Below are 26,544 nucleotides of genomic sequence, written 5' to 3'. Positions count from 1 at the left end.
TCAAGGAACTTTCTATACCGAAAAAAAAATTACAACATTCAAGTGATAGAAATATTGTCCTTCTAAAAGGATTTTTTTTTTAAATATATTTCTTGTGTGTTGATGTGTATATTTGCATGTATAAATTTGTATATGCATAGTTGTGTATATGTATATTAAAAATCATATTAACGGTATACGTAAATCATTCAACTGTTATCATATTATTTTTTTTTGTATACAAAAATTTCATTTTTGTTATACAAAAACAATTTTTTTTTTTTTTGTTAATAAATCTTATGTTATGGCAGCTATTAAGAGAAAAGATCATTAGACTGATTTTGAAAAGTAATTTTTTGAAAATCTCTATATAACAGAGCTTTATGCTATATATACATACATACACATTTAAACATGCTATATTAGGTGAGGAAAATATTCATAAGAAACAGTAAAAGAAAAAAATAAATTGATTGGTGAAGTTACATGTAATGTTCATAAATGAGACTAATATGAAACAAAGAACAATTTCCAAATTTACTTTATTTTTCTTTTTTTTTTTTGGTTTTCAGTTAAATGAATCTATCATGGGATTATTTATTTATGCAAAGAAGCTTTTCCATGTTAAAAAAAATTGTTAGTAATTCTTTTTTTTTTCCAAAGTACGCATATACTTTAATATAATATGAATTGAATGGTGGTTGTTTTGTATACATAGGTTATATGTGACCATTGATCGCAAATTATAATATGTGTTTTATGTATATATGTTACAAAAATAACAAGTGATGTAGTGTAGTGGCTTAGTGTTGTATATAAGGAAGAACAGGAAATTCTTAAATGGAAAAAATTTTCGGATTTATAATTCTCATGCATGTAAATTTTTGTTTTCGCATTCGAAATTATAGGGTATTTGGAAATACATATACAATGAACTGCAATTTGCGAATTTCTTTCAATAAAATTATTTAAGAAGAATTTTACTCTACTATTGGAAATTAAATATTTACAAGTGAATTCTATTTGACTGATAAATAATCAGTTAACCTTACAATTAAATTATTTAACAAAAATCATAAGTTTCATACATTTATTATTTAACTTTAATAAATTTAATATTGTTTTAAGTTTAAAGACCTCACTCGAATATTATTTACAAAGGACTTTGTACTTGTAAAAAGGAAAGGGTATTTTTTTTTTGCTGCTTGATTTCAAGATTTTCTTCTGGTACAATACAAGTGATTATTTTACAAGGAACACCCTACAGTTAGTTTGCTGACGTCAGAATTGCTCAGTATTCTCATTGCAACATAAATTTACCATTTCAACATTGAAAGATTAATGCCCAAACTAACGCTTCGGCTTATTAATAATTAAACAAATACCAATGATCAAGAATGCATTTAATATGCAATTTATTCCACATTTTACTTATTTTAGAACCCATTAATTTTGATTTAAATTCTTCCTAAACTCTTCCTGAGATTTAAAGACCAAACGCTTAACAAAAAAAAATCACCCATTAATTGTATAAGAAAACAATAATCAAATAACCTACTTCACGATTGGAACATGAAATCGTGATTTAAGGATAAATCAAATTTTAAAAACTAATAAATATTAAATGTATAATAAATAGCATATTTTATTTTGTGTACATGTTTTGCAATAAGTGCTTTAATGCTTTTCATTGACTCGTTCTTTTAATTTTCAATTGCTCAACTTATCGTACACATGCATTATTTAAATTTTGATTTTATGAAATTTTCTCTCTTTATGAAAATATTAGTGAAGGAATGCTCGATATATTCTTTTGTTTAAATATATTCGTAGTTATATGTAGAATCTGTATCTTTGTGCAATCAACCGCATAGTACATTTTTTCCGTATATCGTACTACTTCGATATCTATAACAATATAGAAATTTAAAATTGGCACCTACACGAACATTATTATGGGAATTTTCATTTCAAAAAAATTAAAGAATAAGCAAAAATACATTGATGATGGTTTTGTTCATGAAGTTTATTGGAAAATCTTAAATAAATGAGCTCTTGATAACACCGACTTATTCAGTTTTTATACTTTGTTCTATGGTGGGTTCGAGTAACAAAACAATTTTTTTTTTTATTATAAAGGAATAACGTTGAATATGAGTATGTAGTCTATGTGGTATACTACACATCCGACGATTATACATATATATAAATAAAGTTAACATATGTTAACAAATATTTACACGTATGTGATGAAATTTTGTTAGGAAAATTCCATTTTATACACAAATATATTTTTTTTGTTTATCTATTTGTGTGCTCAGTTTAATGTTTTACATGATAATGAATGATTTAAGGTTGATGATTTTAATGAATAAAAGCAAAAAAAAATAAAAGAAAAAATTATAGAAAATTATACCATAATATTAAAAAGCCAAGGATTAAATCAGAATTTTTTTTTACACGTGCTATTCGAAGCACAACGGTATTTTCTTATCACACCAATAACAAGAGAACGAAAACATTAAAAATCATTTTATTAATGTTTTGACAGTAAATTTTCACATCATTTACTGCTTTTATTTTATGATCCTTTTTTAGTCTTCTTTCTATAATAAATTGCCTAGAATACTTTTAAGTCTTGTGATAAAGAAAGATGGGAAGAATTTTGACTTCTTGCCTGATTCATAGACATAATTAGAGTTTTATATATTGTGAAGAACCATTAATAATTATTAATTTAGATTGTAGTTGAGGGAAATACAAAACTCCTTTGGAATTTTTAAGATATTATGAATTAATTATTTTTGTTGTTTGATACAACTGAGGTTTCTGAAGTTGTTCACCTATTCAATGGCACTGCACATGAATTGAGTTTCAGTTATACATTGTACAACTTATAGGAAATTACTTTGCGATTTAACAATCCAATTGATGATTGGGAAATTTATTCGGTATGCTGTCGGGCTAATATGAAAAGAGTTGGATGGTTTTTTCTACGATTATACTGACCCTATCTTTCAGTTATGCCTATGCCAGTTATTAAACACAGTATATATATGTAAACTTATCAAAACCTATACTTACAGGGGTTTGAGCTTTCGTTTATGGGGTACTTGTTCAGAATCTGTGGGTTAAGTGGCGAAAAATACATGACAGAATTGCTATACATATTCTTCTAAATGCCCGAAGTTTTTTGTCAGGAAGCATAAATGTTTTGGACGGATCTTTCTTACTATTCACAATTCGAAGACCATATTTTGAACCAGATGAATACAAATAAATAAGGAATAAGGGAAGAGGAAGTCCTTCAAATAAACGATAAGTGATTGGGATGACAAACTGTCGAAAAATTTGTTGTACAATAATCACTTCCAATTACATAAATTATATAATTACTTTATTGTTATTTCATGAAATTTTATTTTGCAAAATATCAAAGTTGTATTAAAAAAGGTCTCTTTCACTATAAAAAAAAACTTTGTAAAGTTCAATAATAAAGTTCATTTTCACAATCTCATATATATACATACATATTTATTGTAGTACATATATTATACACATTATGTAGTACTACATCATATACTATAAGGGTATGATTGTATAAGTACGAAGAAGGAAAAGCAATTTAAATTAAAAAGGAAAAGCAAGTTAAATTAAATTGACCTATTACAATATAATTGCAATGTTTAATATGAAAATTTTTACAAGGATAATAATAAAATTTTCGAACCGTAATACAGGATATTTGAAAACATCAGAAAATTAGGTAAATAAAAGCCTGCTTATGGCAGTATACAATGCAAGTACCTCAAGTGAACATCAAAATACAAGTACATAATAGTGTTGCGTATTGATATTTAATTTTCCACTTTGCTATAGTCTGTCACTTCGGTAACATGAACGTTAAACTGTCTTTGTGTAAAAGAATAACAAAAAACAAAAGTTACTCATTCTGTACTATGTAATTACATTGTCCTACTTTTTATATTAAAATTAGGTTTTAGGTCATAAATTATGTGTACATTAAATATATTACAACGTATACGTACGCACATAATCTAGATTTTTATGTTAATTTCATATATACAGAAAAAATTAAATTTGAAAAGCATTGAAATTATGATTTTATTTGATGATCTCATCGCCGCTTTTGAACGATGACGCTTTTTACTATATTACAGAATTTCTAATCTTTAAGGATATTAATAATTTCTTCTGTCACACTTATTATCATTTGGAACGTCACCAAAAAATTTACCGGTACAACAATATTACGACCCAATAATCTTTCATACTGTATACGTACAAGTATGTGAATGTTAATTTTACTTATATGTTGTGACTCACCACTTGTATGTAAATTTACTAAAGGGAAACATTTTTATGTAATAATTTTATATATACTCCACAACATATACAAGATATACAACAAGAATTGTTATTAAATTTCGAATTGTTGTTAAAAAGGGGGAGTCAAAATGAATATTCTACCTATCCGGGACATTTTAATTAAATTGAATTTAGATAATTATATAAAATTGAATATTTTATAAAGAATCCACATACATATAATGTTGTATATGAATCTACATTTTTGTATATATATATAAATATATAATATAGTTTGTGTGTGTATCTTTAAATTATGTAGATTGAAAAATTGTTTTGTCCATTAGACAGAATAGCTTTTATTAGTATAAAAGAAATAGAGTTATTGTTGAAAAGAGAATGAAAAAATAAAGAGATAAAATTAATTATTAAAAATTTGTTTCTACATAAACGATATAAAATATTAAAGAATTTTTTAAAGGAAGATAGCAAGCATTAAAGAAAATGAATCTAAATAAATATTTAGGTACCTACACGATATGTAAGTAATTCGTTATCATGAATTCGAGTCTCGAAAGTGATATTTTTTAAAATATTTAAGATATAGCTAGGCTATTATAGAAAAATTGGAATTTTAAGACATAACAGAAGTGCTGACTCATCACACGTTTACACTACATTGACATTTATTTCTTATCAAATTCCTTTCGTCATATACCATAAAGGAAAAGGATTAAATTATGAGTAATTTTCTTTTCTGCTTCTTCTCTTATATTTGTGTAAATTCCTAAAATTTTAGAATTTAGTATTTTATTAGATCATAAGTAATCATAGTCATCATGTTGTGATTAGTGGTAATCATTAAATTTGTAGTTCCTTAATACGTCTAATGTGTATAGGAATAAAATAATTGTCATACGATGCCATAAGACAAAATTCATTTCCAATCTATGCTTTACGGACTTCTGTTTATCTCTTAAATAAAATCTCAATTGGGAAGCACGAATTTCGTTCACATTCTGAAGCGTATTATGATGAAACTAAGCACTGCGGGGAAACCTATATACGTATACATCTTCACTCTCTAGAAATAGATTTGATTATCTCAATATACTACATGGAAATATTCTGCCTTTGCTAGAAAGAAATCAGTATAGTTTTGATTCTATTAAACCAGTAAATATGAATTTTGGAACGAACCCACGAAAACTGCCTGCATTTGTTAATAAATCTAATTTTTTCTAGCGTGATGGGTGTGACAATAAAAAAGACTATGCGACTGTTTACATTCCATGGAGAGATTGAAAATTATTATCGCCACTCGTATGTGCTTTACCATTATAATAATTCATCATTGTTTGTGTGTAGGAGTAGAAATCAAAAACAAAATCTAACTTAGTTAGACTATACTTATGCACTTATGCATTGTGTATGTGTGTTTAGCATTCCGAACACAATATTTCTAAACGAATATTCCAGAGTATTTAAGAAATTTCCAAATTCTAATCTAAAAGTGTGTATAAATTACCTAATAATTATTTTTAATTGCAAACGTCATACTTTCAGGCCACAAAATATGATTCTTAAATTAAATTATATATGAAAACAATTAAAGCAACAAGAATTCCAGTGTGTTTTTGCAAAATATTTTCGATTTTATAACCAAATATTTTTCAAGGAATTTTTTAAATGAAATACTTCTGACCTTCCTTATATAACATTTATTGCGTGTCAGACTGATGTGTTGAACATTTCGGTTAATATGAACATTATTATTATTATTTCTCCTAACAATAATAATAATAATGGAGTTTTTATTCGATATTAAAGAATTTTATTACTATTATATGGTCAGAAAATATTAAGTGAGCAAAAATATAATAGGTACAAATTATTTATACATACGTACGTACCTATATAGGATATATTTATTTATATATTAATATTAAGTTATTAAATAATTTCTGAGTAAGAATTTAAAAGCAAACCACAACGAGACTTACTTCATTTATTTACCGCATATAATATGTTCGTATACGTATATATACATTTTATGTGAACGTAATACATGCATAAATAAAATTTTATATACGATATAATTCTTAAGAAATTGGCTATATAAATCTATATCATGTTTAGAATAGATTTGAAAGCAGGAATTGGAAATCTTTATATGACTATGGGCCAAATTAAGAAGCACAAAGATTTTGGTGACAAAAAAAATATTTTAGTTCTGCAGCGGGCCCCACGTTTTAAAAACTATCGAGTAGGTGCCATAATTTTCAAACACCTGCTTTAAAATATGACGAAAAGCACGTAAAATTATTATTTTTACTAAATTGAAAAATTTCTTTTATTTGCACAACACATTATAGATTTAAATGATTTTAAGTTCTTAAGGACTTATATATATGCCAAGAGTCCTTATTTACATAATTTAAAACATAAAATATATAAAAAGAAGAAAATTATCTGAAAAGGAACGGAAATTACAGTAAATAATAATCAAAACTTTTCATTTCGTTCACATTAATTTTAATAAAAAGATTAAGGATAAAATTCTTCTTGAAAATTCTGAAAAGTAAATAAAATTTCAATTTATAGAAAATTCTTAATAAAACTTTTTGTAATTTTAAGTATGAACATACAAAGTTCTGAGAATTTAAATAAAACTAGTAAAATTTAAGAAAATTGAAATCTCTGAATGCTTTATCGAATTTTAGAAATTAAATTTAAATTGTATTGGGTGCTGATAGAAACTGCCATCAAAATAGCATAGCATACGAAATTTATTGATTCTTCCATTTTTAATTGTAATTTTTAATACAGTACAACCCATTTCATATAAACTAAATTTCGTCATTTATTCTGCTCAAGAAGCTTAGTTTACCCACTTAAAGGACAATCAGTCCCCTTTAACCAGTTTTTTTGAGAATATTTTTTTGTAAATTTCTTGAAAATAGCAGAATTTAATAGACTAACTAAGCATATTTTCGTATTATTAACATAAATTTAGAATTTCTTGACAACCAAAATATATTTAAAACTCACAATATCTTGCATTTTTTGTTTTAAACACCGACTCGCATGAATATCTAAATAGACAATATTATGGTCTTATTAAGTTTCAGCTAAGCGAAAGTTTTCATTAATCGGGAGTTTTATTCATGAGAGTTCTTTTGTGAGTAGATTCTACTGTAAATTCAAATGTATTATTTCTAATGTTCTAGGTGCCAATTCAAATTTTTAGAACTAATCAAATTAAAATGAGGAAATCCTAATAAATTTTCTTACAACCAGCTTCTTCATTTCTTAAGGTATTTGACCGCTACATTTTTTTATTGTAAAACTTATTTAAATTAGCAGGGTACGTAAATGTTCACACTCCAATTAAACACCATTTTATTTGAATAAATTATAAGGAAAATAGTTTTTAATGGAGTGGTTTTTGTTCTAATTATGTTCTGGTCAAAATCATTTACAGCCAATATTTTTGTTATACAAAAAAATTACTAAATAACTTTTTAACTAATATTTTTTGTATATACATGCATACATATGTGGTAGATATTTTAATTAAGTTGAGTACATAATTAGAAAGAAAAGCAGTAACATGTAAAATAACCTAAGTAAATATTAAACCAAAACCTGTATAATATAATGAGGTTAGCAAACATAACATTATTATTAAGGACATCAACCTTTCATACACGTGTAAAGGATTTTCAGATATATTTTTTATATGTATTGCTATACATGGGGGAAAAAATACGCGCTTAAGTTTTACAAATGAATTTTTAAAGTAAAAAGAATATTTTATGAAAATATTTTTACAAAATTAAAATATGTGTATATATATGTAAATTTTTCAACAATAAATAAGTAGGACACTAAAAATTCAAAATAAAAGGATGTAATGTGCGAGGCAAAGGGAATATTGAATGAAAGGATATCATAAAATTGTTGCTTTTACATTATAAAAATTTATGCCTGAAAGAGAAAAAAGAATTTTAAATCAATAAAAGTGAAATCAATAAAATGTTGAAATTTATGATAAAAATTTTAGTAAAATGAAAAAATTAGTTAAAAGGTGAGTCATTAAAAATTTTTCTTTTTTTAAAATACGCCCTAATCAGTATTGCACCTACATTATTTTATGGTTATTAAAAATTACCAGGATATTAAACCTTTACTGACTATTTATTGAAAAATTCGTTTAATAAAAATCGACAATTTGTGTTAAGTTCGTGATAGCCACATCCCGTAAGAGTGATTGATTTCGAGAATTGTATTGTATTATTGAAGTTGTATAGCAGCTATCACAAGTACTCAAGCATTTTCAACCATTTCTACCAAACCTAATAGACTTAATAAATATTGGATGCAAAATTTTAATACCATATGCTTTTCGAATTTCTATGATATAGCCAAATAATCTCGATAATCTGATGATTCGGTCACCTCATCAAAAACATGAACTTGCATATTGTTTCAACAAACAGTAAGCAAATTTATCCATGAACAACTGAGTAAAATTTCACGATTTTTTTAGATAATTCAAACCACTTACTTAGCAGCAGTGTACAGGTAGTTTACCATAAAGGTTTTCAGAATTAGAGGTGGATAAAATAAATTTTCAAATTAACTACTGATGAGTTTAAAATATATTTTCTTGTCTATCAAAGCAGCAATTTATTTTGGAAATATAAGATTATCAAATCCAATTTGGCATAATTATTCATAGGAATCCTTTAATCTTATAATATTTTTCATTTACCTCATAAATTTTATAATTTCACAAGGGTTAATTGAAATAAAAAATTATAAATAATTTATTTATTAATTTTACTTTATTTCAATAATTCGAACCTTAATGTGAGTATTAAATCTTTTACCGGAAATTTCAGTGTCTTTTTCCATTAACATTTTATAATTGAAATTGAAATAATAATTAAATATTAATTTCTTTTAAAAATTTAAATGAAATCCTTGAAAGAGCAACTGGTCTGTATGAAAGGTCTATATGAAATTGATGAAAGAAAATTTGTTATACTCACACTATTACAATTTTTATCTTATATTACAGCTCTTTAACATATAAATTTCCCATGAAAAGAGTAAAGTATATACATAGTATAATTATTGAAGAAATTTAATAGATTTTTTGATTTCGCAGAGCATTTCTAGGGCTTATTATATAGAATTTTTAAAAATTTTTGAACGTGTTTCCTGTGTAAATAATTTATAAATATTTTTTAAAAATCAATGTAATTTTTCTCATCGTACATCTTATTTTTCAATAATTTAAATTAATTTCTATTCAAATTTTATTTTACAAAGAAATCTACTACCATAATATATTAATATTACCCTACATTTATCATTACTATCTCTACGATCATAGGTATTAGTTTTATATTCTACAGATAATCAGTACGTAGTTGTATAAAAATTTTATTTTATCTTGTTGAATGGAATAATGAGGCATCCAATTACATACTTATAATATTCAATATTTATTATAAATTCTTGACATATCTTTCCTACTTACTTGCTTACTTACATACTTGTGTACTCAAACGCAAAAATTTACCTGCTTTATACTATATATACAATGTATAAATGATTTAATGGTAGCCATTTAATGAAGAAAGAGTAGACACTCTAAATATTATATCTCATATTTCAAGTGATTAAATTGAACCTTAATATTTCTCAAGTTCTTTAAATTCTTGGGTTTTTTCTTTTATGAGGTGACCTTTTTTAAGTACGTAAGTACACACAAAAATTTCATATTGAAAATGTTTTGTTACAAAAAAAAAATATTTAACAGAAAATTGGACATAAAAGTAAGAATGTTTTGAAGGTTTTGTTTTTTCGGATACGAAAGTAAACATTTTTGTAAAATAGTTTGTTTTTCCAAATTTTTTATTAAAAGTGATTATTAAACATATTTTAAGGTTCGTAATACACTAATGTATCCATGATTTTGTGAATGGAAACACGCCAATTCTAAAATTAGTGAATTTGTAAAGTACACAAATTGCTCATTTTGTGAGGAGAGAGCAATATGAAAGAGAATATTTACGATATTAACAAACTATTAAAATTGACAAATTTACGAGAAATAACCAGATCGAGTAATAAACATTTTACAACATTGACATTTTTTACAATACAAGTAAACACAATTACTTTTTTGGTTTGGCGAACTTAATGAGGCAATCTGATAGTATAGAAGCCAATCAATGAAAAGAGCATTTGATTATTTTAGTCTTTTTTTTAATTAATACTTCTTGAAAAGTGATATCGTAGACGGGTATCACCTGTCACATACAGAGAGTATTTAAGCAGTGCCAAGCAGTTTAATTTAAAGTTAGCTTTTTCCTTAAACAAAACAAAATAATGCTTTAATCGGAACTGAATTTAGTTTGTAATTAAAGTCGATACATTTTTACGAGCTTACCGATACATTTTTAAGCGGTTCCAAATATACTAGTAAGTGTTGATATCGCACTTAAATATCCTATAATAATAAGATACAAGTCAAAGTAATCTTTGTACGTAAAGCAAATGAATGTTTACATCACATATAGTTACATTTTATTTTTTACATGTTTGTCACTTTTTCTTTGAATTTACAAACGGTAACGTCATTCGTTGAAAATATTGCAGAATAGAGAAGAATTAGAGATGTAAAATTTTGATAAATAACTTCTGTTGTTTTGAATAGTTTGCTCAATTTTGGATTGGTACATTTTTTCAAATTTTTTAATGTTGAAATTTTATTATGTACGTAATTTTTTTTGGAAATCTCATTTCTTAACACTCTCTCTCTGTTTCAAGAGAACAGGGAGAATTCACCAATACTCGTAGTCACCATAATTGTGTTATAAGGTTTAACCTATAGATAGTTCGATGTTAGTTTTCATTGAAAGCAATTATTGTTACGCAAGGATTTTGTATGAATCGTTTACAACTACAAATTTTGGAACATTTTTTGTAAGTTCTTATATTTATGCTTTAGCTTAACACTTAACATATGACTGAAATTCTGGTATTATTTTGGCTTTAAAATATCAGACCGCCATATACATTGCAATCAAGTATATTGAAATCGATGAAAGTAAATTCGTGCTAAAGAACCATTGTACCACAGAGAAGAACAAGAAAAAAAATGAATTATTAACTGCATTCCAAAGGAGCGTGCAACTGGTAATTATGTTCAATATAAACAAATTGAAAAAAAAAATGTTGCCGAGATTAAAAAATGATCTTTGAAGGAGAGATCTTACAAAAGAAGAAAAAAAAAATTGTTTTTGATGGACTTATTAAAGTTTCATGTTACAAACAATAAAACGTTTATACAAAATATGTATTGGTAACTGTTATACATATATTAAAAGCTATATATTTAAATTTTATACATACATTTGTACTTATATTTTAGAATGAAACTGAAGTGAAAACAAAAAAATGTGTTCAACAACGGATTCAGGTGTTCGTTAAAAAAGAAGTAGGTATCTATATGGTTGGTTAAGAGCTCAAATAACCGAAAAATGAAAGAAAGAGGTTAAGAACTTTAAAGAAAAAAAATTTTGTTTCTTTTTTTTTTTATTCTGGTTTTGTTTTTCATTTTACTTTTGATGAGCATTAAAAATTTTTGAGTAATATGAGTAATTTATTATTACGGTTAAATATTTTTGGTAGAGAAAAGAAGGAAATTATTTTTTTTTTAATTATTATAGACGTATGAAATTCTCATCTTTACTTGATTGTCAAAAGTACTAATGATGCGTGCAAGTGATTTTGACAAATAAAGAATTTTTTTTTTTGGTTAGTTTTATTGCTTATATTTGAGTAAAGAAAAAAGTGTATATTAGTCTGTCGGCTAAAGTTTATGTGACACTTAAGAATCTCTGGAAGGTGTGGATGACAATTCTATATCCGCGTTTCATACATAAATCTGTAACGTGCTCCAAATATGTACATTAGTATGCCATACAAGAAATAGTAGTCAATGCACTGTCAAAAGTGTGACTAAAAATTGAGTCAGTAAATAAAGCGCATTCGTTTATGATAGTTGCGCGTATTCTGAGTATCGAATCACTAAGTGATAGTGATATTTATCGTAAATAGTACGATATTATTTTGAATACAAACCAGTTCTTACAATGTCTCGTTTCTATAATAAATTTTTTTGGAATTTCTTCGATATCAACATCACTTAGTGATTCGATAATTTAAATAACGGCAAATGTAATAATAATGCTATACTAATTTTAACCAACGACCAATTAAATCATTAGTACACAATTGTTTATTGAATGCTTAAAATTATATTTTAACTCAATTATATTTTTATGATTTACAAGGTGTCAGAAAAATTTTGTGCTATTTCGATTAATGAGATAATTAATGACTATTCTTCAGTGTTAGTATGTAAGGTTACGTAACCTATGAACAGTAAAGCAAACACTATTAGAACATTTGAAATTTTATAAAAATATTTTAAAAATATTAAAAAAAACTCATGAAAATTGAATTTTCAATGTCAACGATTTTCACTTTCACTTATAAACTTTGACATTTTCTAAAAAGTCATCTCACGATTATTTTTTTTTATTTTTACAATAAAATTCAAACATTTTTAAAAAATAAAAATTATAAACGATTGTTTTATGCTATTTGCATCACGTTGCTTCTTTTTGCCTCCTTTATCGTATATGGTAATCATTGAAGATATTTCAAAATATTTTCAAAAAAAGGTGTGGTATTGGTTTGATGATATGTGAGCACTATATGAGGAATTGGCTGTTTAGATTAAGAGGATGCATTTTTTATGCTACTTTGTTTTTTTTTTATTTTTTTTATATAAAATGTAAAATTATTTATTAATGAAGTTTTTTAGTGGTAAAATTTTTTTTCATTTTAATTTCGAAAATCAAAATGAGGCGTAAGTTTCTGTTTTTAAAACATATAATTTCGGATACTTCGTTTTAATTTTTATCATCTAAATAAAGGATTTTAAATTTTTATTTTTAATTATTAATTCGAGATATTTTTTTGATTTGAAATTGGTTTGCTTCTTTTTATGCTTTACTGTTTTTACGTTTACATGCATTTATTTATTGAAAAATATTTTTTTTCTTCCTATATAAAGAAAAGTATTTTGACCGATTTATTTGTTTTTATGGTTAAGGGGCTGCGAAACCAATATATTTCATACTACAGTCCGCCGGTGATGCAAAATAATACCGACATAAACTTGAAGAATCGAACTCAACCTTGATGATGATGGACTGCCAGGAACTGCCTGTCCAGCGTCGCAATTTTTTTGGACGGGGTTTTCTGAGCATTCTCATGTACTCCTGTCTAATTGCCTTGTGGATATCTCCAGTTTTATACTTGGAACAGAAATATTATAGGCGAAAGCATGGTGAGACTACAATAATTCGCGAATGACCACCGTATCGTAGGAGGAGATATCCTCTTACTTTATTTGTTTCCCTTGAAAAATCTACAATCTACAATAGCATACTAAAAATGGAACCAGCGCATTTAAAGCGTATTATTAACTAAAACGCACGATCCTATTAAAATTTTCCACTATAAGTTGTAATTTATTAGCGTATGAGTTGTGAATTGTTATACAAATATTTTATATAAGTATTTTCGATTTTCATATTTGATTAATAATAACAATAATACCAATTAATAATAACAAAAGCACCATAGTACACAACTTGAATCTATTATAGTCAAAATCTATTAAAGAAGGAAATGGGAATTTGGATTCAAAATTCTTTGCAAATAAAATCCTAGTCATGTTAATCATAGCTTTTACAATAGATTTTTTTAATATTTTATAAGTATAAAAGCATAGTTGCTAAAAAATATTTTTTAAAATTTCATTCATAAAAATAAGAAATTAAAAAAAGTAAAAAAAATGTAAAATTAAAAACAAGAAGAAAAAATCAAAAATTCTCACGATTATTTTCTAAACATTACCTGTATTGTTTATAGCTTAAGGCGATTTTATGTGCAGAGTTTAATTCACTACACTCGGTAGATACTCGTACAAGTAAGTCTTATATGACGCGTATCGTATATGAATTATAAAATTTAACATTGATACAATTTTTTTTTGTTTTTTTTTTTTAGCATTTTTTTCTTTGCCTTAAGCAAAGGAAATGCTCTTAATTTTCAGATGGTACAACCCACTTTTGTTGATAAAATTACTGCTGAGCTGAAGAATAAAGAAATTTTAAAATATTTTTCATTAAAATTTAAAATTATATATTTACTATATTTATATATGTACATATGTATGTATATGGGATCAAAAGAAAAAGTTAATTTGTAATTTTTCAATAGTACTATATTCATATATACGTATGTATGTATATAAAGTTTTAATTAAAGGTAATAAAAAGAATTTAATTTTTTTATTGAATTTCAATAATATGGGAACTCTTACTGTATTTCTCATGGTTTATTCGAATACATCATCATTTAAAAGTTGATGAATAAATCGTAAATTTCAATTGATTTTTTGCATAATGGTTGCTGCCTTTATTAATTACAAGTACTGAGATGAGTTTTAAATACAACATCGTTGATTGTAATTTGCAATTTATAGATGCCATACAGATATGAAAGTGGTTAGTATTCTTGAAATTATTAAATAATAATATTCCATTTTAATTATTGTTTTCCTTGAATTTTTTAACTTCTATACAAGAGGATTTTTGTTTTGTACAAATATAGGAAATACTGACAGAACCAGTTATGTTTTGTGCCATATAAGTCGATAAGTCTAAATTTCCTATGAGTAGTGCAGTGAAAACCTCGATTTCTTAAAATTCCTCTCCCCATAACTTCAAATACATATTTCTTAGAGAAAACCTATAACTGTGTGCCTTAAAAAAAAAATTTAGTTTCGAAATATTTTCACAATTTGACTTTGTATATAACCACTGATCCACATTGTAATTTACTATAATTTAGAAAAAAAAAATGCAATACTTAAAATTCAAAGGAATATCAAATATATTTTCATCAAAACTATATCCTTATTTACTGGAATCAATTTAAATTCATAAGAAATATTTTGACAATTTTTTTTTGGAAGAAAATGCATTTAATATTTAAAATTTAACAATTTAAAAATATATGAATTAATTTCAAACTAAAAATCCAATTTTTTTTTAGTACAATTCAAATGAAATTTAAAATTAATTTCCTATGAAATTTTAAAAAAAATTTTTGAATTTCTTCTGAATTCAAAAAGAAAAAAAAGTAAAATTCAAAATTAATGTTGTTTTCGATTTCATATACATAATTCTCAGATTATGCTTTTGTATTCTACAGCTTAGTCAATTTAATATAACAGCCACCGAAAGTGATATACATATAAAAAAAAAACAAAACGAAATAAAATTTATTCTTAAGAATTTTAAGTAAAGATAAAAACTAAACCTACATCTAAGGTGTATTATAACAGGTACCGCATTGCCACAACATGACATCTATTTATACATACATACATATATAAGTAAACGTAAAATTATACAAAAAAAAAATAAACTTTTGTTGTCTTTATCACTTCCACTAAAAATTTCAAAATAAAATAGTAACAAATAAAAAGGTCTTATATAATCATCGGAAGTAATAAAAATTACCGAAAAGAACATCAAAAAACAACAAGACCAGGCCACTATAGAAATAATAATACAATATATTAGGTATGTATGTATGTACAAATATACATATATACGAGTTAGTATTATCGTAGTAAAACGTTTTGATATCATAGTAACATTAGTAAAGACACTAAATGACTCATCATTCTTCCTTCTCCTTTCCTTACTTTTCTTTAAATAAATTTTAATTCCTTTTGCCCTTTCCAAATATATGCAATTTTGAATAGAAACCGTTCTATATATTCTCAGACACTTTTTTTGTTCTTTTTACTATTTTTTTTTTTTTTTATTTTCATTTTAATATTTTCGTATTAATGGGCACATGCCAACTACATAGGACATACCTTAAATCGAATCTACTTTTCTTGTTGTGTGATAAATGAGATTTTGGTGACACAAACATTGTACATGCTATATATGATATTAAAATCGAGGCAAATTTTCTTATATAATTTACAATTCAAATATTGTAATGAAAATTTGATAATGATTATTATAATTCAAATTTTCCGGTCTTTACGTATTTAGTACATAGTTAAAAATTTATTATATTTTATCCTTTTATAGTTTTATGTTATATTAAGTTTTTTAATGTTGGTGTATACTAGTATAACAAAATGGAAAAGAAGAAAAATAAAAAAATAATGGAATAAGAAATTAATGGGGGAACAAAACGCCATCTATTAAAGTTATTATGTATTCAAATTAATGTTTTCCTATACTTTGCTATTATTTTAGTTTTACCTTTTAAAAAGTGTCTCAAGCAATAGGATACAAAGTTAAAATTAGAACAATTAATAAGCCACTTTGAACTTTTAAAAATATTTGAGCGTACTTGCGTAAAATTGCATAAAAGTCTCTGAGAAATAATTATTTGTACAATTGATTTATTTTTAAGAATTCATAAAATCCTTAACTTCTTTGAACGGAACACCCTATACTAATGTAATTTCAAAAAAATTCGCAATATACCACCTAGAAATACGAATTTAAATTCATTTGTATATATTACGTTTGAACAAAATATTTACATGTGTCCAGATATATTTTTCTACGTAACATATAGACATACATAAATAAATCTACGTATTCAACCTAACATTCACATGTTCTAGGAACCTTATAAAAATTTATTTGTATCCTGCTGTAATTAGATTTTTTCATGTTATTAATTTTATGTCTCGTTTTTCAATATATATGTAATATAGTATATAATATGTAATGTAACATATATATATATGTAATGTTTGTATGGGGTTGGTTAATTTAAATGAAAGGATATTATTTATTATATTTTCCTTATTTGAGGTAAAATCTTGATATTTTCTATGAAATTTTTTTCTTTTTGAATAGAAACGTGATATTTTATTTTTGACGTAATAGAAATTATTTAGAAAATTTTTACAATCCTACTTTATTTAATATTTTGGAAATTCCGTTAATTAATTTGTAATTTTTTTATAATACGTCATTTTGTATAAGAGTTATTTTTATTTTTGCGGTTAAAATTTCATTTTAATAGCATTTTTTGAATTTTATTCTTAACAATGTTATTAAAAATTCTAAAACTTGTTTCGTTAAATTGCCCACTTGATGATCTGTTCATTATATCACAAAATCTCATCAGACTCCCAAATTGAAATATTAGAGTAAAAAATTTTTAAAAATAATCTCAAATTCTAGCTTCTCAAATAAATTAAAATACAAGCTGTTGACTTGTCAGAGCAACATAAAACGGATTTACTTGTCTAAACAACATAAGTTCTTTGCAAATCTGTAAAAACACAAAGTTAGTGATTCATTTCTTTCCTGTTATTAGAATAAATTGATTTTTCTTCATATTTAAAGTCACCGTTCCCTTACGCGGCGATTCTTGCCATCCAGTTATTTTACTCATTAAAATATTAATTTTCGTGTTTCGCTTATAATAATCTTGATAAGATTTATTGTCTCTCTCTCTGCTTCCTTTTACCCTGTTCAGGGCGTGGTGGCACTATGTGTTTAATCTTCGATGTTATGTTTTAGATACTCCTTCCAAGCATTCCGATCTTGCGCAAGGTGAGTTGATTCTGCAGCAGTTTTGTGTGTTAGTTTTCGTACTTGATCTATCCATCTATTAGGTGATCGACCCCTAGCTCTTTTTCCATCAACTTTTCCCTCAACAATCAATTTTTCCATTTTTCCATTACGCCTAGCAATATGGCCAAAATATCTCAAATATGACTCGCTAATTTTCTTCATCAGTCTATGGTTAACATTTAGCTCTTGTAATACCGAATTGTTAGTGCGGTGTTCTGTATATGGTATTCTAAGCACTCTTCGGTACACCCACATCTCAAAGCTCTCGATTTTTTTCCTGTCGCTTTTCTTTATAGTCCATGTTTCTGCGGCATAAGTTGCTATGGGGAATATCAGAGCATTTACTAGTCGACACTTTGTATTTTTACTTATGTTTCTGTCTTTCCAAATCTTCGTTAACTTGACTGTTTGTGTTCTTGCTATTGTAAGCCTCCGCTTTATTTCGTCTGAGCAGCTCCCATTGTTTGAAATTACGGAACCCAAATAGTTAAACTTACTTACGACTTCATACCCAGCGGCCACAGTCATATTTGGTTGATTATTTAGCGCTCTATCTATAATCATTACTTTTGTTTTTCCTACGTTAATTTCTAAACCGTATCTGCTACTTATTGTTGTTAGCTTTTGCATAACGATACCTAGTTCGGATTCATTTTCGGCTAGAATGAGTGTATCATCCGCGTAGCGTAAATTACTTATTTTTCTTCCACCAACAGATATTCCGCCTTCCCACTCATCTAATACTTCCCTCATTATATATTCGGTATAGATGTTAAACAGCAATGGTGAAAGTATGCAGCCCTGCCTTGTGCCCCCCTTTGTTGAAAATGTGTTTGACGTTATTTGGTTGACTCTAACCGTTGCGGTGTTGTTGTTATACAGGCTGTGAATTATTTTTACCAAATGACCAGGAACCCCCATCCGAGTCAGAATCATCCACAGCGATCCCCATTTGACGCAGTCGAAGGCTTTCTTGTAGTCAACAAAGCATAAAAAAGCGGTCAAATTGTACTCCCTAACTTTTTCGATGATCTGCCGTACATTTAATATTTGTTCTCTAGTTCCTTTCCCGGGGACAAAGCCGCTTTGTTCTTCTGATATTTCTGGCATGAGGAAGGTTTTTAATCTTTCATGTATAATATGTAGAAATACCTTGCTGGCGTGTGGTATAAGTGCAACTGTGCGATAGTTTGAGCATATCTGAGGAGAGCCTTTTTTATAAATTGGTATGAATATAGAATGCACCCAGTCATCTGGCCATACCCCTGTTTGCCATATAATATTACACAGGGCCAATAAGTGATCTATGGCATGATCTTCCATTACTTTCAAGATTTCTGCAGTTATTCCATCTAGTCCAGCCGATTTTCCGCTTTTTAGTTTATTTATTGCGCTTCTTACCTCAGATTTTATTATTTGTGGTTCCAGTTCTTGCTCAAACTGCAGATTTGACACATCATTAACACTGGTACTGAACAGTTTTGTACAGTATTGTTTCCATACTTCTGCAACTTCTTTCTCATCTGTAAACGTTTTTCCATTTTCATCTTTTATGATTTGTTTTTGAGGATTGAATTCTTTCACCAGATACTTTACCGTTTTAAATAGTTCTTTTGTATCATTCTGTGTGGAGTATCTCTCTAAATCGGCACAAACTTTCGCAATGTGGTTGTTTTTGTCCATGAAGCAAGCTTTTTTAATTTGTTTGTTCAGCTTTTTGATTTCTTCTGGACTCGTAGTTCTACCGTGGTGACGTAATTCTCTTCTCTTATCAACAAGCTGCAGCGTGGTATTTGAAATCCAGTGTTGTTTTTGTTGCCTCTGTATCGTTCTGCTTTCTATTGCGGCTGACACTATCCATTTTTTGAACTTGTTCCAATATTCATTTGATCCTTCAGTTTCTTGTATGTTATCAGGTGACGTTGAAATTAACTTTTGCATAAACCCATCCCTATCAGTAATCGTGAGTTTTTGCCCCTGCTGCGATCTACTTATGCAATGAAGTTTAAGCATAAAGTTGCATACCAGTAACTTGTGGTCGGTATCACAATCTGCACCAGGTCTAGTTTTCACGTTTCGTACAGAGGTTCTCCATCTTTTACGGATCAATATGTAATCTATTTGATTTTTATATATTTGGTTCGGATGTGTCCAAGTAGATAATCTACGCGGATGATGCTTGAACATGGTATTCATTATAGAGAAATTGTTGTCTATAGAGAATTGTAACAGGCGTTCTCCTCGTTCATTCCTATCTCCAATGCCATAAGCTCCAACAACATCTTTCAGTTGTTCGTCATATGTTTTGCCGACCTTAGCATTGAAATCTCCTATAATAAGCAACGGTTCCTTGTTTGGTACTTTTTTACACGCTTCTTCTATTTTCCCATATGTTGCCTCAATTTCTTCATCTTCTGCTTCAGATGTCGGCATATACACTTGTATTATATGGAGACACATAGGTTTAGCATTTACAGAGATCTTAATAATTCTGTCATCGATAATTTCGTACGATGTAATGTGTTGGGCTATTTTTTTGCTAACAATGAACGCTGTACCGCATCTCGAAGAAACACTATCACCAGATGTAAAGATCTTATGATGGTCTGTTTGGAAATGTCCTGTACTTTTCCAGTGTGTTTCAGCTATGCCACAGATATCAATTTTTTGTTTTAATAACTCTCTCTCTAGCAATTCGAGTTTTCCTGCTTGAAGTAGACCCCTAACATTCCATGTTGCTATGTTGATGTTGTTATTTCTGAGTTTGATTTTGGAGACGGTAGCATATTTTGCATGCAGAGCCCGCTCCTCCACTCCTGCATGCCCGGTAACCAATTTGACACTCTCCAACCCGGAATCAGAGTAGCGCCGATTGCTAAACGGGTCACATAGCTTTCTTCTATTTTTCCTTTTCATTTAAACATAAGTGCTTTCGTGGGAATTGTTGTAATCAGGTGGTTTCCCCTTGCCTGCCTGATCCTGTGCCGTTGACTTCCCCGGGAAGTTCCTCCGCCTTTGGGAGTGATTTCTCACTCCCAGGACATAAGGATGCCCTGTCCAGTAAACTGGTCCGGTTGCTTATCCCGACAACCACTCGGTCCCCATCTACGTTAGCCGGTCCTGAAGACCGTTGCCCGTTCCTCACCACTGGGAGGTGTAGATTGGGATTTTCCCTTCATTGAGTCTAAGACCTGCTGGCGTTACTTAGAGCTCTCCAGTACTTTCGAGGAACAGATTTATTGTACTTCCATGTAAAACCAAAAGTAGAGCAGTAATTAGCTTTTTATCCAAGATATATTACCATTTTGTTTTGAACCTAATTGATTAATAATCTGATTCAATCTTTATATAGTATAATTCAATCTTTATATAGTAGTTAAAACTTGTTTTTAAATATTATAAATTTGTCTCCTAAAAGTATGCAATATTATATGGTAATAATAGGAAAATCATTTCAACATACATAACTGCATTTTTATTAATTAGACCAGAAGCTATATGTACTAATACAAGTACAAGGATTAAATTGACACAAAAGAGATGGGATATTGTGCAATAACCAGCATATGGAAATGATCGAAATCATTTTTTACAACTTATTTGCAAACCAACCCTACGATTATTCCAAAAAAAAAAAACATTATAGCTAAATTTGTTTATTATATGCTCGTAATTCTTAAGAATCCACATATTTTCTAATATTCACAACTTTAATTAAAACCAATAATAAATCTTCAGACATAAAATTGTTATTTAATATGAAATTATCTCTCACCCCTAATGTAATTATCTTTATCTTTAAAATCGAAATATAAAACAATTCCTTAAATTAAATATTAACTACAAATATAATAAATAAAACAAACAAAAAATTATTCAAACAAATTGCTTAAACTTTTCATGACCATTAATATTAATTATAAAAGCTTTTATCACAAAAAAAAATATCCTTACCTTTACTGAAAGTTTTCTTCATATTAATTGTGCTAAAAAGGGATATTGCATAAAATTTTGCGTTCATTATTAAAACTCAATTAACCTATGTCCTTGAGAGAAAAATAATAATTATTATGAAAAAATAAAAATGAAAGTTATAAGAAGCTGCCCTCCTTTTTTATTAACGTTACGAATAATTCAATGGGCATATTGTGTGGATTAATAAACCAAAAAAAAATATTATGAAAATTTTTGATAACAATGAAAGGATAACCCCAAAATAAAATATTTTATTTCAATATCGAATTCGTAAAAAAAAAACTCATCAAATAATTCAAAAAACGAATGTCCTTGAATAAAAGCAATTTTTTGGTAAAAAAAAATTTCAAAAAAATTCATATTAAATTCGTTCAAGTTATGCAATAAAGATATATAAGGTCACAATCTGAAAGGAAACATCATTATAATTCGGAAACCTTCAATATATTTTATCAGACATAGCTAAATCGTTTCGAATTTTGGATGTGATTATTGAATTGATTCAATTGTTTAGTACAAATTAAGATTATTTGTTAATTGCGCCTCGGTTTATGCAATATTGTGTTTTACATCAAATGTAAACAGAAATTTTGACATTATTTATAATATGTTGGCGTGCTTTAGCTCTTATACAAGTAAAATTAAAATAGAATTATTTCTAAATTAATTTTTTATTTAAATTTCAATTATTGTTCGATTTTAAGCACTCTTCCACTACTAATCTTTTACTAAATTATTTATTTAGTACTTTTGGCAATACAATTTTTGTTATGTAATTTGGAACCTAATAAGTTCAAGTTCAAGTATAATATTAAGAATAATAATACTAATGACTTAAGTAATTTTTAAAAGTTAAAATAACAGAAAATTTTGCTAAATTGTTACTGAAAATTTATTTTTCTTTAATAGGATTTTGAGTAATAATAGTCATAGTTATTATTTATTATTATAGTATCAAGGACGATGAACTTATTTTATTTCATTTGCAAAGAAAGAGAATAATAAGCAAAACAAGGTGATATTTATATTTTGTTTTCAGAAAACAAAGAAGAAAGAATTCAGGATAAAAGCACTTAAATATTTTTGCAAGTAACGAAAAAAATTATTGATAATATCAAAAGGATATGAGAACTAAAATAATATTATTTTTTTCATATTTTCATCATATTTTTATATTATCTCTCTTTTGTACATAAGGGGAAAAATTCAAAATCGTTATTTGAAGTCCTTTTTTCGTTTGAATTGCTTTTTATTTACAAAAGAGAAATAAAGGAAAGCAAGTTCTTTAAATTGATTTCTAGCTATTTGTTTTTGTTTTTTACAAAATCTATAGTTTATTTTTAAAAATATTTTCATAAATAAATCATTTTTTTTCCATAAATCTTGAAGGTAAATATTATATAATTCAGAGAAACTTTCATCTTCTGTTTTTAAATAAAATAAACAAAATATCATATATAGCTACTTTACGTATGTGTTCTGAAATATAATATAAGTAAAAATGTTAAGCCCACAGGGAAATAAATATAAAATAAGTTTATATACGAGTATACGACGCCATATAAATTTTACACAATTACAAATTCAACAATCCTTGTAGATTTTTAACAATATATTTTTATATATATTTAATATTACTATGAAATGAAGATCTTTGAACCGAAATGCGATAGTGCTTCTGAGCAATTTACAGTATAGATTTATTTATTAATGTATGCTACTACATTTTTAGTACATTTGCAAAACGTTTGAAAAAAACTTATGCTGCTTATTACTGCAACTTGTTCTTTTTTCGTCTGAAGAAAATTTTTATACCTTTGAAGATAAAAATTGCTAATTATTAATTAGAGTAGGAAACCACTCTCATAATTCTAAAATTCGAATTTTCAATAATTGATTATTAAAAATTTGGAAATCGTGAACTAAATTCCGTGTATAAAATTATAGCGAGTTTCACGACAATATGATTGTGGAAAGTTCACTTTGTTTAATATGTCTTTTTTCTATCTTTATCCCCAGTTGAATTACTCTTAAACTTTAAATTTTTATAAAAGCAAAGAATGTTTTATCCGAAAAAATAAATATTTATTTTAAATGAGCTTATTGACAGTGTATTTATGGAATTCCGTTACTACATCAAGATTTTTTAAAATTTCGGATTTCTCCCTAAAAGTATGCAATAAAATGAAATTTTTCGAAACCAAGGGACGACTTTACTACTTTATAAGCCGTTGTTTTAATCAGAACTTATCGATATAATTTTCGTATTTTTTCAGAAATATAACTGACCGAAATATTTATAAGTTAGTATGCACTAAGAATATTGTAGTTGATAATTGAATAAAGGAATTTTATTTATTTAAATTTAAGTAACCGCCGTATAGCTGAGCCTATAATTAATACTCTATTTTACTTTAGTTAGCAATTAATTAAACAATTGTCATATTATTGTACAATTTTATATATTTCATATAGATGAAACCATTAGCGTTTTTATGTACTTTTGAAATTAATGGACTTCATATTCTTACATAATAGAACAAACGTTAACCTCGATGCCTATAATGGACATAATGTAGTTCAAATAGTACGGTTTTTATGCGCATAAAATTTCATATACATATACCCAATATTTTGAGAATAGTTGAAATAACAAAATAATTACACAATAATTTTCACTATGACATTTAATCAAAAAAGAGAAATAAAATGGGCTGCAAATCTTGTATGAGATGAATTTTTTTCAAGAAGCAATTCTGATTTATTACAAATTTCTCTCTCATTTCTCTCAACTATTTCTCGTGTTCAACATTATATAAATACGAAATAACTACAATGAAACTGTCAAGCATCTAAAAACAAAAAAAAATTTACAATCTTATTTTTTGATTTTGATATTGTTATGATAATTTATTATGCCATACTATAGATATATACAAAAGCAGCAAAAATATAAAAATAAAATACTTGTTCATTTTATAACGAGAGTTTTAGATGGTAGTATGGTAGTAGTTATTACTATACTTTGTGTGAACGCACACATTTGAAGAATTTATTAGCAATACCTGTGTGATTATAATATTTACACAGGTGTTTTAGAGAAAAATCTTTTAAACTCTTTCAACTGTTAAAAAAAATACACACATAGCAAAATATTTATTCTTTCTTTTATTTTTTGATTTGATTCTATTCTGTGTAATTAAAATTACCTATAAATAATAATCAATGATTTAACACTCTAAAGTAGTTATTCCATTAAAAAACCGTAAAAATTGCTAAGTGTTGCCATTGAAGATTTTTCTCAACAATACGAGTAATACAGATTATGTACAGATTTGCAGATATTATCTCTATAATTCTCAATTTTTTGTTCTCAAATTCTCAAATATTTGCTTTTGCATTGCATTCTACTAAAAAATTTGTTAATTACTCTCTTATTGATAAATTAAAGGTATAATATGAAAAACATATAAATTTTTAAATAAATCTAGTATAATGATCAAACTTGACTAAGTTCATATTTTTATTTTATTATATTTCAAACACTACTCGTATAACCAGTTTTCTTTCCAAAAAAGAAAAAAATAATTTTATTTTTCCAAACTTTTATTAGTTTCCGTTTTGTATGTTCTCTCTGTGTTTCTCTCAACAACGTCCGATCTTCTATTATTTTATTTTTACATTGATAAGTTCAATATATAATAACAAATACATGTTCACCTGTTGTATATGTATGCATATTGCATACACATACATGTATGCACAATTATACTTTAAGATAAGAATTTTTAGTATCGCATCTATACATTTTAATGTTACTACTCTTTTCATTAAGTTGTTCATATTTGTAATTCTCCTTTGCGGGTACACGTCGTTAAAATAAATTAAAATGTTAAATATACTGTATGAATGAAACAAAAACATAATAAAAAAAATAAAACAAAGAACAGAGAAAAAAGAGAAAATAAAAACAAAGAAAAATATGTAGATCTTCGCACATTAAGATTTGAGGTAAGCAATTCCTTTAGAGTACATAAAATTTTCAAAATTATGATTTTATTTGTAAAGACAACTGTATTAAAAAATTCTATTGCTCCACTAGTCTAGTATATTGCACATTCCGGAAGAGAAATATGAACAAAGGAACTGTTCTTCAATCTGATTCACACAGTCATTCATGGATTTTTGAAACGCCTCCTATTTACCAACAATCCCAATTAAGTGAAGTATTTTATTGAATATTTTGACATTTTAATATAGATTGTATTTCAATAATTTAGGAGCAAGATACCATGGGAGCGCATTCAATTGTAAAATGTATTGTTCAACTTCGCTGGAGGAGAGAGAGAGTCAAATGATAGAAAGGATATTTTGAATTTAAAATGTATAAAATGATAGAATTATTTAAGATCCCTAGATTGTTTTTATTACTTATCGAGTTGAATAAATAGTTTGAAAAAAATTTCTCTATATTAAT

General features: G+C 26.6%; 1 protein-coding gene and 1 long non-coding RNA gene across 2 annotated transcripts in view; one reads left to right on the top strand and one right to left on the bottom strand.

Annotated features, from left to right (window-relative positions):
* LOC129605453 (DNL-type zinc finger protein-like) overlaps positions 1–26,544 on the bottom strand; it is a 49,907-nt gene that overhangs the window by 1,327 nt on the left and 22,036 nt on the right. The gene's annotated exons all lie outside the window — the stretch shown is intronic.
* On the top strand, positions 25,934–26,481 carry LOC129605455 (uncharacterized). The gene is made up of 3 exons (XR_008696717.1): positions 25,934–26,078; positions 26,170–26,288; positions 26,348–26,481. It is a non-coding gene; the product is annotated as an uncharacterized LOC129605455 (long non-coding RNA).

Source organism: Condylostylus longicornis, unplaced genomic scaffold (genome assembly GCF_029603195.1).
Source record: "Condylostylus longicornis isolate FDR11 unplaced genomic scaffold, ASM2960319v2 ptg000013l, whole genome shotgun sequence".
Classification (NCBI taxonomy): domain Eukaryota; kingdom Metazoa; phylum Arthropoda; class Insecta; order Diptera; family Dolichopodidae; genus Condylostylus; species Condylostylus longicornis.
This window is presented reverse-complemented; position numbering and strand designations above follow the sequence as displayed.